Source organism: Vombatus ursinus, unplaced genomic scaffold, assembly GCF_900497805.2.
Source record: "Vombatus ursinus unplaced genomic scaffold, bare-nosed wombat genome assembly UNPS02014852.1, whole genome shotgun sequence".
Classification (NCBI taxonomy): Eukaryota; Metazoa; Chordata; class Mammalia; order Diprotodontia; family Vombatidae; genus Vombatus; species Vombatus ursinus.
The window spans coordinates 3,534,508-3,545,889 of NW_020954630.1; positions in this window are offsets into that span (position 1 = coordinate 3,534,508).

Here is an 11,382-nt window from a genome sequence, read left to right on the forward strand (position 1 = left end):
TCATATCTGTTCCACTCATCTACTTTTGTATATTTTAATCAGTACCATATAATATTAATGATTATTGGTTTATAATATATAATTTGAGATCTGATTCTACAAGGCCTTCTTCATTCCTACATTTTTTTTATTTATTTCACTTGTGAGTCTAAGTCTTTTATTCCTCCATATGAAGTTTACTATTATTATTTTGTCCAGCTCTATAAAGAAATCTCTTCATAGTTTGATATAATGCTAAGTCTCTAAATTAATTAATATAATTATTTGTATTATACTGGCATGGTCCAGTTAGGAACAATGAACATGTTTTTAGTTGTTTAAGCATTAATTTAATTTCATAAATAGTGTTTTATTTGTCTAGGTCTTATGTGTATCTTTGGTAGGTTTATTTTATATATTTTTTTTAGTTATTTTAAATGGAGTTCCTTTATCTGTTTCTCCTGGATTTTGTTAGTAAAATAAAGAAAAATTGATTATTTATTTTGTATCTTGCTACTTTACTAAGGCAATATTATTTCATTTAATTTTTTTCATTGACTCTTTGGTGTTCTCTGTATAATTCATCATGTCATATGTGAATAGGGATATTTTTGCTTCCTCTTTGTCTACACTTATTACCTAATTTCCTTTTCCTGTATTATTGTTATGGATAACATTTCTAGAGTTATATCAGAGAATAATGTAGACCATGGACATCCTTGCTTTATCCCTGATTTTATTGGGAAAACATTTAGTGTTACAAATCTTAATTATCGTTTAATTTCTATATATTTTATCATTGTTAATATAAATGCATGCTATAAATGATCAAAGGCATTATATATTTATTCATAGAATTATTTGTGGTGCTATATTTTTCATTATTGATATGATTTATTATGTTTATAATTTTCTTGCACTACTGATAAAAATCAATCAAAACTAGTTTCAATGGATACTTTTCAGATATATTGCATTAGCCTCTATTCTAATATATTTTTAATACTTTTGTATCAACATTCTCTAATGATATTGATCTATAGTTTTCTTTCTGCTTTATCTATCCTTAAGTTGAGTATCATATCCATATTTTTCTTATTGTAGTTTGTTAAAGTGCCTTCTTTCTTAAATTTTGCAAATGATTTGTATAGCATATGGTTAACTGTTTTGTTAATATTTGATAAATTTATTTGCAAATCCATCTGGAGCAGGAATTTTTCCCCTCTTCTGGAGTTCATTTATGGCTTGTTCAATTTCTTCTCCTGACACTGGTTGTTTAGATTTTCTCTTATGTGTTCTTTTAATCTGGATATTTTATGTTTCTCTAAATATTTCTCTGTTTCTTTTAGATTGACAAATAATTGAGCACAATTATGATAATTTCAAAAAATTTCATTTCCATGTATTGAGAATTTCAACTTTTTTTTTTTTAAATTGCTAATTTGGTTTTCCTTTTTCATTTTTTTGGATCAAGTTAAGTGGTGGCTTGCTATTTGAATAAACTTAAAAAAAACATCTTCTACTTTTATTTATCATCTCAGTAGTCTTTTTGTTTTAAATTTTAGTTATCTCTTTGATTATTAGGATTTCTACTTTTGTTTTTGGTGGAAATGTTACTTTTCTATTTTTTTTAGTTGTATGTTCAATTCATTAGGAAACTCTTTCTCACTTTTGTTGCTATTGAGTGCAACTTCTTTCCCTTCCTTTATCCCCTTCTGCTTTCCATGTTATTTTTATTCATTAGCTACATCCTAGAAATTTTTAGTATTTTCTCCTGTTAGATTGTTCCTTAATATAACTATTTGTTATTTCTATGATTTTTTTAAAAACAATTAATTCTAAGTCTTTTGTTCTTACTTGATTATGGAAGAGGGGTTGAGCAGGATAATCAATTTCATGAGATCTTTGATAAATTAGATGAGCTTATAAACCTTTGTTTATAGGCATCTAATGGGTACACCATGGAAAGGGTGTACATGCCCATTGGTGCCTTGTTGACAACATAGTAGATATGTCTTGAATGATCTACTAATGCCTAAGGCTGCCTCTATGATGATCTGGCTCTCTTTGACTGTAGGGAAGAAAATTATTGTTAGAATCTGCCCCTCTGTTCCAACCTATAAAGACAACTAACAAACCATTCTCCTTTCTTCTTTTTCCTTCTTTCTGTCTTTTTTTTTTTTGTTGCTCAGAAGACAAACCAGAGCATAGCAGAGTCAACTGGTGTTTATTAGGGGGATTGCCTATTTCTAAGAGGAGTGCTAGGCAAGAATTATATCTATCCACCACAACCTCAAATATTGGTATTGTATTCTAGGGGTAACACACTTTGGTAGCTCAGTATAAATGGAGCTCCATCATCAACTTAACTTCGTCCCACCAAATGCTGGTTAAACAAATGACCATCACAAATAACTAGTAAATTTCTTGACAAAATAAACAATAAAAAGAAATGAGGTAAGTCAGACAAATTAAGGTGCACAATATAATATACCAGAGTAAATGAACTCTTTAGTTTGAGAGGAAGATAAAACATCTCAGCTCAGCTAAGGAAAGAAGAGTTTCGAAGGGGAATGGGAGGTGAGGAGCTTTCTCAAGGTTTGCAAATGCTGAAAGTCAATGAATAGGTTGGAGGCTGACTCTCCACTTTTCTGCAGCTGCAGGAAGATCTCTTATCCACCATTCAAAAGTCTGAACCTGCTTCTCTGAAAGTCTTCTTGACTGAAGAAGTACCTTCTCTAATCATGCAGGCTTGAAACATCAGGCTCTCAGAAAATCAAGAGTCACATTTTCCTTCACATATGCAAGAATACTATTTACCCTTTTGGGCTGACCTATTATACTAAGTTAGAAAGCTTGGGGATTAGACTTTCTGGAAAGAGGAGAGTAATTTCCTGAGCAGTGCTCCTCTGAGAAAAAAAAAGCTTGCCTATGAGGCCACAGTAGCAATAAGAGTATTAAGGGTTAAAGCCATGACTAGGGAGAATGGGAGAGGAATTTTATTGGGAAGATTCTGCCCACCATTACAGTGAATGATTCAGATAGTGCAGATCCAATCAAAAAGAGTTTGCTTGTCCAGCACTGCCAAAAGGCATTTGCCTTTTTGGGAGGAGTCTAAACCCCAGGAGCATTATGAGTTTGGGAGGGGCTGTGCAGAACTATATGGGAGAAGAAGTGATTCATCAAAATGTTGGAGTGGTGCCCCTATAACAACCTTGAGTTCTATTCCTTCCAAAAGGACCAAATGAGAATGCTTAATGAGTTTTCTGCATTTATTCATGGGTTCCTGTTAGTCCATTGTGACATCTACATTTTCTGTATGGTAAAATGAAGATTGTCTTCTACCCCTTTGAACCAAATCTTTGGAAACCTAGCATAAGCAGCCCTCTAAGTGAAGGCAATTAGCGAAAGAAAAATGACCTTTTATTGAGAGGCCCTAAGGATTGGATCTGGTATTGTGGACCTGGAGTCTCCAAGGGGACCTAAAATATGGTTTACAATTGTAATTTTTTACTGCATTATGGTCTATAAAGGATATGTTTAATATTTTTGCTTTTCTACATTTATTCATTGGTTCTTCATGACCTAGGATATAGTCAGTTTTTGTAAAGGTACCATGCAGTTATGCTTTTTTTAATATTCCCATTCTGCAATTACCAAAGTCCTATCTTATCTAATTTTTCTGATTCTCTATTTTAATCTTTAACTTCTTTCCTACTTATGTGTTAGATTTTTCGAAGTCTAAAAGAGGTGCTTTGGAGTTCCTGATATTTTATTACATTATCTAAGTCTCCCAAGAATTCAGTTAGCTTATCCTTTAAGTAGTAATAGCTAGCATTTATATAACATTTTAAGGTTTAAAAAGCACTTTTCAAATATTATCTAATTTTATCCTTGCAGCAACCCTGGGAGGTAGGTGCTATTATTATCTGCTTTTTACAGTTGAGGAAATTGAAACACTTAGAGTAACTGACTTTCTTAGGATCACATAGCTAGAAAATGTCTGAAATTGGATTTGAACCTAGGTCTTTCTGACTCACACACACACATATTTAATATCCATATTGTTTCATCTTTCATGTAGCCTTTAGATATAATGTATTTTCATTTCTTGTGTCTATTAACTATATTGATTTTTACTGTTGACTTGTCTGACATCAAGATTGCTGCACTTGCTTTTTCAGATACTGAGGTATAATAAATTCTCTATCAATCCCTCATTTTAGCATAGTATAAATTTTTATGTTTTAAATGTTCTTCTTATAAATGACAAATTATTATTATTTTCTGATCCATTTCAACATTGTGCTTCATTTATCTGGTAAGTTTATCCCATTCATGTTCACAGTTGTACTTTGTTTTCTTTTCTTTTTTGAGACTGGATCTCAATGTCTTGCTCAGGCTAGGAGTATGGCGGTTGCTCCCTTGCCTGATCCTAATATGGATTGTCATAGAAGCTTTACCCTCCTTTTTCAATTTTTCTACCTGGGCCTGTTTACTCTTCCTTAGGCAATCTATTGACTCTCCCTTCCCACCTTCCCCCTTCTCCCACATCCTGGGGCACACCACATTTGTGCTGGACTTAGTGCTGATACTTGATTGGCTTTATTGCCACTGTAGCTCAGAACTCCTGAACTCAAGTGATCCACCAGCCTCAGCCACCCACAGTGGCAGCAATTACAAGCATGGGCCATCATGCCTGGTAACACAGTTATTTCTGTTAAACTTATTTTTATCTCCTTCAAATCCTATTTCTTCTCCCTCACCTCTTGCTTAAGTCTTCTTTGGATTTTCTCTCAAATCCCTCTCCTCTTCTTAACTGTGGCAGCCTACTCCTCCCCTTACTTAATTTTATTTTGGCTAGTACATCCTTTTAATTTATTTATGTAATTTAAAAATTAAGACTTCCTTTTCACTCCTCCATCCCACCTCGCCTCTAGGTTTGAAAAATATAATGTATCACCCTAGTGATAAAAAATAATATTTTTTTCCTACTCTTTCTTATTTTGAATACCCTATCCTGGAGGTGGTACTGGCTACATGCCACTGAACCAGGTTAAAATGTAATTGGGAAATGTTTAATGATAAATAAAAATATAATAGAATATAGTGTCAAGATATTAGGAGACACCCTGTTTTCAAGAGTTAAGGTCCAGTAAGCAATCTGTGCCCTGAGCTTGGCATAACAACAATCCTTTGCACTTGCCCTCTGGATGATCTCAGGCACAGCAAAATCCCTGACTTGTTTCATATAATTATTGAATCGCTTTGACCAGCACCAGGTGTTCTCTGAGCTTGAACAAGTGATGCACAAATACCCGTTTTAGAGTCATGAAGCCCTGCCATGAATCAGAGTTGTCTCATTGTTGCTCTTACTCCTCATTATCAGGGCTACAGCTCACTGAATAACCATTGGTATAAGTATCGAGATCACCCCACACTGCTCTGGGTCCCCCCAGTGAGGGGGGGGCCCTCTGGCACATGTTTCCTTGTTTGCAAGCCATTTCCCTCACTTTGAAATTAAACTTCTGTTTGATTCCTGACTCTCTTGTCTCTGTCCTGCTCTGTTTGGCTCCAGCCCTCCACAGGGTTAGAGGCCAGTTCTGTCTGGTTGACAATAGATAATGTTAATATATGGTTTTCTAAATCAATATGTGGTCTAAAGGGATCCTTATATGTGGTTTAGTGGCCCTAGTTTCTATTTGAATTTGACACCATTGCCTATACATCTTCTCTTTGTTTCCTCATTAACTACTTGGAAGTAATTGATTCTGTTTCAAGTTTATTTTTTCCCTATAGGTTTATATTAGACTTTGTAGGATAATCTATTACTTGTTGGAAATCAATTTCCTTTGTCTTTCACAACATAACATTCCAATATTGCCTTTCCTTTCTCATAGTTCATATGCAATTTTATATCATGCTGACTAGGGATAATGCTATATTTTCTATCTTTTCCCAGATGCTTCAAAAACTTTTCTCTTTGACCTGGAAGCTCTAGATGATACTTGGCAAGGATATTTGTCTGAAGTAATTGGAGGATTTTTACCAGTCCACATTTTGTCTTTGATTTCACACTTCTGGATGATTTTTTTTATGATTTTTTTGAAATATTTTATTTAGGATTTTAAAAATTTATGCTGTCCTAGAAGCTTGATGATTCTTCAATTATGTCTCTATGCCTTGTTTTACAGGTCAGTTATTTTTGACGAGATACATCACATATTCTAATTTTTCTCCATATGTGTTTTACTTTACTCTGATTTTCTTGTATGATTCCCTTTTTTATTTCTGTTTTGTCCATCATTTTTTCAGGGTAAGTTCTCCACCCCTCTGAGGGCGAAGAACTCTGATTGAATTGCTTTTGAGAGCAAACTCTACTAGGAAACACTGGTAAAGGCCTTTGGTTGGTGTTCGCTCCACCAGCAGATAATTTCAAGCTTTCTTTTAATCAGTGGCTGTTGAAGTAACCAAACTGAGTAAGGAACTCTATACTTTAATGGGGTGGGTAAAGCAAAGCTGCTGACTACAATAGCTGGCATTTACATAGTACTTTAAGATTTGCAGAATGTTTTCCATATCTCCTCTCATTTAATCCTCTCAATAACCCTTGAAGGTAGATACTATTATTAACTGAGGCTCAGGAAGGCTGATTTACTCAGGTTCACATAGCTAGTAAGAATCTGAAGCAGGATATGAACCTGTCTTCTTCCTTCCAAGTCCAGCACTCTATCAACTTGGCCACACTGACTCTGGAGTTCTTGGTGATTGTCCCTATCATCTGTAGTTAGTTTCAAACTCTCTTTGACCCAGCAGCCACCATAGCCAGCTAGGAGCCAGAATCTGGGTTGAAGGCAGGGAAGATACAAGAATGCTATCTGGCAAAGTATGGGACTAATCATATAATATCTTTTTTTTCTTTTAATTTCCTTCAGGGATTACTATGCTGGAATTTCTTCCTATTCTTTCCTTTTGTTTGTGGTTCCTTTATCTCACTTGGCTTATTTCTTACTTTTTGTGGGGTAGAGGTGGAAAGAACTTCATTTGGCCTCAACCTTTCATTCTGCCACATTCTTGGAAAATATTTAATATGCTTTTCCTATATTATATTGTACATTATTGATATTTGTATATATGACGTCCTCATTTTAGGTAATAAACTCTTTGAGGGGAATCACAGTATAGTAGAAAGAATGCTGTATTTCAAGCCAAGGAAATGTAGCTTTGAATTCTAGCTTGAGTGTTGCTTAGCTGTGTAATCTCGGGTAGGTGACTTTACTTTTAGGAATCTCAGCTCTCTCTTCTATCAAAAAGTAGAAAATAGTACTTGAATTACTTCCCAGGTTTGTTAGGAAGGAAAGCACTTGTTAGGAAGGAAACCTCAAGGTGCTCTACAATGTGATCTATTTATCTAAACTTTAAATTTTCTGTGGCATAGCACTCACCATACTGGAGGTGCTTGAGAAATTATCATTGAATTAATTTTTTTAGTAGTTGATCCAAGTTTTGGTGAAAATTGCACTTATAGCAAGTCTTGGACCCAAGGAATTATTTTGAGCTTAATGAAGGATATTCCTGAGGGCCAAGTAACATAGACAAAGTCTTGTTTTTCTCGGCAATTCATTGCCTTGTAGCTCTTGGCCTAGATTATCTCTCTGATTTTCAACCAATGCTAAATAAGGTTCAGGAGTTATTGAATGGGACAATATCCTGCACATTGGATCCTTGCCCCTCACTGTTGCTGAAAGCTATTGGCACAGTTCATTGTGGCCTGTGACAGTTCCGCCCTCCTTGGACAGTAGTAGATGCCAACTGCTTTGAAAAGAGTGGGGTGCTCAGGGCCACTTCTTAGATGAGTAGACCTTGGTTGCCGTAGAGATCACTTAGCTTTGCATGCATCCTCATGGCAACTGAGAACAGATAAAATGCTACTGCTCACAGCTCTGAGATTTAAGATTCACAGTGCTGGTGGCTCAGCCTTTTTTGAAGGGGCACTTTGGCTTTTGATTTTTCCTTCCTTCTTGGCCCAGCTTAGTTAGACATAGGGAAATTGCCTGGCTTTTTGGAGGATCTCTAAGGCTAAGTTTTTACTTTTCAATTTTGTGTGTGGGTGTGTGTAAATATATATATATATATATATGTATATATATATAACCAAAATCTTAACGCACAACAAACATTTACTAGGTGCCTTCTGTATTCAATTCACTGGAAATACAAAAATTAAAATGAACCAGTCCCTGCCCACAAGGAGCTAACATTCTCCTAGGGAGGATATTATATTTGCAAACAGATAAGTATAATAGGAGGTAGAGTATGAGAGGAGCAAATGAGAGATCCAGACAAAGTGTCCAAGGAAAATTTGAAGAGGAAGAGAAAAAATTTGTTAAATGCCTACTTAGGTGGAGTACACTATATAGTATACTACCTTTGTTGTTCAGTCATTTCAGTTGTGTTCGATTCTTCATGACCCCAATTGGAGTTTTCTTGGCAAAGATACTGGAATGATTTGCCATTCCCTTCTTCAGCTCATCTTATAGATGAAGACCTGAGTCAAACAGGGTTAAGTGACTTGCCCAGGGTCACATAGGCAGGAAGTGTCAGAGGCCAGAACTGAACTCGTTTGGACTCAAGAAGATGAGTCTTCCTGACTTAGGGCGTGGCACTCTATCCACTGTGCCACCTAGCTGCCCAGTATATTCTATAGTGTACTGATTTGTTAGCTTCCTGATACAGAAAGAATGAGCCCATTGGCTTTTGAATCCTCCCCCCCAAAAAAACAAAATCAAAAGCAAAAACACCAACATTTAATAGAAGCATGAAAAGCCATAGGGAGACTGAAAAACCACTGATCTCTCACATAGTATCACAAAGTTATGGAAGTGTGTCAAGTACACTTATGTAGCAATGTATAGGTGCTCTCAAAGATGATATTCTCTTGGACCGGAGTTAGCTGGAATGAATTTTGCAGCCAACCTGGACTTCAGTTTACTTATCTTTGGAGACATGGTCACCCTGGGATAAAGGCTGAATTCTTTGGTTCTTATATTTTTGAATGAAAAGGTCCTTTTCTTGGACCACGATTGGTCTTTTGAAAAACAATACTTTTCCCATTTGTTAACATAGTTCTTGCCATACTTGTGTTAGATTCTTATTAAGGCAATGCTAGCCGGTCAACTCAGTGGATTCCTGGTCCTAAGCCACTGCCAATTAAAAATGAAAATGACTGTCTGGGGTTCTCCCATTAGTCATATTAATAATAGAACACTCCAAGCACAACATCATCAGAGTATTCTCAAACTCATTTAATTTCTCTAGCCAGTACAAGAAGCTGACCATCACTTGTAGGAGCAAATAGAGGGCCAGTGCAAAAAGGTAATGGTTATGACTGGGAGAAGAGGGGATGCAGTATTATTTACAAATAAGAATAGTATTGCATTATAATTAAGAAGCATCATGGTAGAGTAGCAGAGCAGAATGGTAAGTCTAGTTTTTATTTTCACTTCCATCATTATTAATAGCCATGTAATCTTGGACAAGTCACTTAGATTCTCTGAGTTTCAGTTTCCTCTTCTGCAACACAGGATTAATAATGCTTGTTTCACAGGGTTGTTGGGAGGATCACATGAGATAATGTATGTGAAAGCTAGTTCTGTTTCTGTCACTAAATAACTATATAGTTTTAGGCTTCAACATCCTCATCTGTGAAACTATGGAGTTGGAATATGTGATCCCTAAGGTCTTCTTTTTTATCATTTTATGATATTAGAATATTTTGAAAACTATAAAGCAACATACTAAGTCATTATTAGAGAATTATTATAGTCAGTGATGGTAACCAGTGAAGCCCAAAACAGGGAGACATATGTTCATCAAAGCATTTGCAGTTATCATGGAAGATGTCTGATTCACATGGTGAGGCCCTCCATAGATGCTCCTGTTGTACATAACATAACATTGTGCTGATTTCATTAAGCCCCAAAACACTGTCAGGAGTTCTAAACCTTTTTTTTTTTTTTTTGGTCATGGACTACTTTGGTAGTTTGGCGAAGCCTATAGAGCCTTATCTCAAAATCAGGTTTTTAAATAATTGAAGGAGATGTTAAGTCTCAGTTAGACATCAGTGGAAATAATATTTTTCTCATCCAAATTCTAACCCTGAAATCTTTTCATGGACCCTAGGTTAAGATCCCCTCCTATTAAAGCTCCTAAGTGAGATTCATAACCAGAAGAATTCAATCTATCTATAAAGAAAGAAAAGATAAGTAGATGAAGAATGCCTATTGTCTGGACTACTATAGGCAGTTGGATTGATAGTCCATAAAACTAATCTTTCAGTATATATGCCTTAAACAGATATTGCAGATGGTTCATAAACTAGACCTAGATTTGAATAGCCAAAAGAAAATGATCTGTCTTGCATTTGGGGAATTGAATAACATTTTCTCTTATCCCAAACTTATTTTTAAAACAAAAAGCCATGATTGTTTTTTTTTTTAAAATAGTATTCTTCCATGACACTTATATACTTATATTTTGCCCCTCCCACAATCCTGTAGGGACTAATGAGATAGTACCCCAGAAGAAGGGAGTTTACAATTGGAACTGTGCAGGGTTTGAGCAAGAGAGTATGAGATGTTGCCACTATGTGAGATTTGGAAGTACCAAGCCATCAGTGGAGAAGACAGATCGGAGATTGTTAAAATGAGTTCAGCCTTCTCTATCAGGCAGGTAGGTCACTGGCAATCAGAGTGGAGCAGGAATAGGAGTGGTCTTACCCCCTTGGCTGCAAAGGCAAATGTTTCAAGGCATTTTTCTATTTTTTACTCAACTCTGTCTTCTTCCAAGACACGTTTTTCCACTTAGACCTTTTTACTTCCTTTACACATATCTTTCAGTGTGTGATGATGATTTTTACCCCCTTAATCTTGATTCATTCAGTTAAAGAATTGGTTTGTTCATTGTTTTGCTGAGTATACAGTAAATGTAATCCTAGTATAATAATGTGATAATGTGACAGAAGCAGTTCTGAAGGGGCTTTATATTTCCCTTAACACATCAGCTCAGCTAGGACCCTGTTCCTGACTTATTGGTCAAGGACACCACCTGAGGGCATATTTTTGAGTAATTTTATTCTGCATATTTCATAGTTATACTCCCAAAAGCAGAGTTGAGTGGAACCTGGGGCTTGTTTTTTTGTCTTTCCCTCAAACACGTTTGTCTTTCATTTCTATTGGTTGTAATCACCAGGTATGGTTCACTGTAAGAGAAAGAGGTTGGTGAGTTTCTGGGGCAAAATATCTTACTCCCCTCCATCTCCTAGTTTTCATGTTTGTGTGTATGTATGAAGAGAGAGGGGGAGAGAGAGAGAGAGAGAGAGAGAGAGAGAGAGAGAGAGAGAGA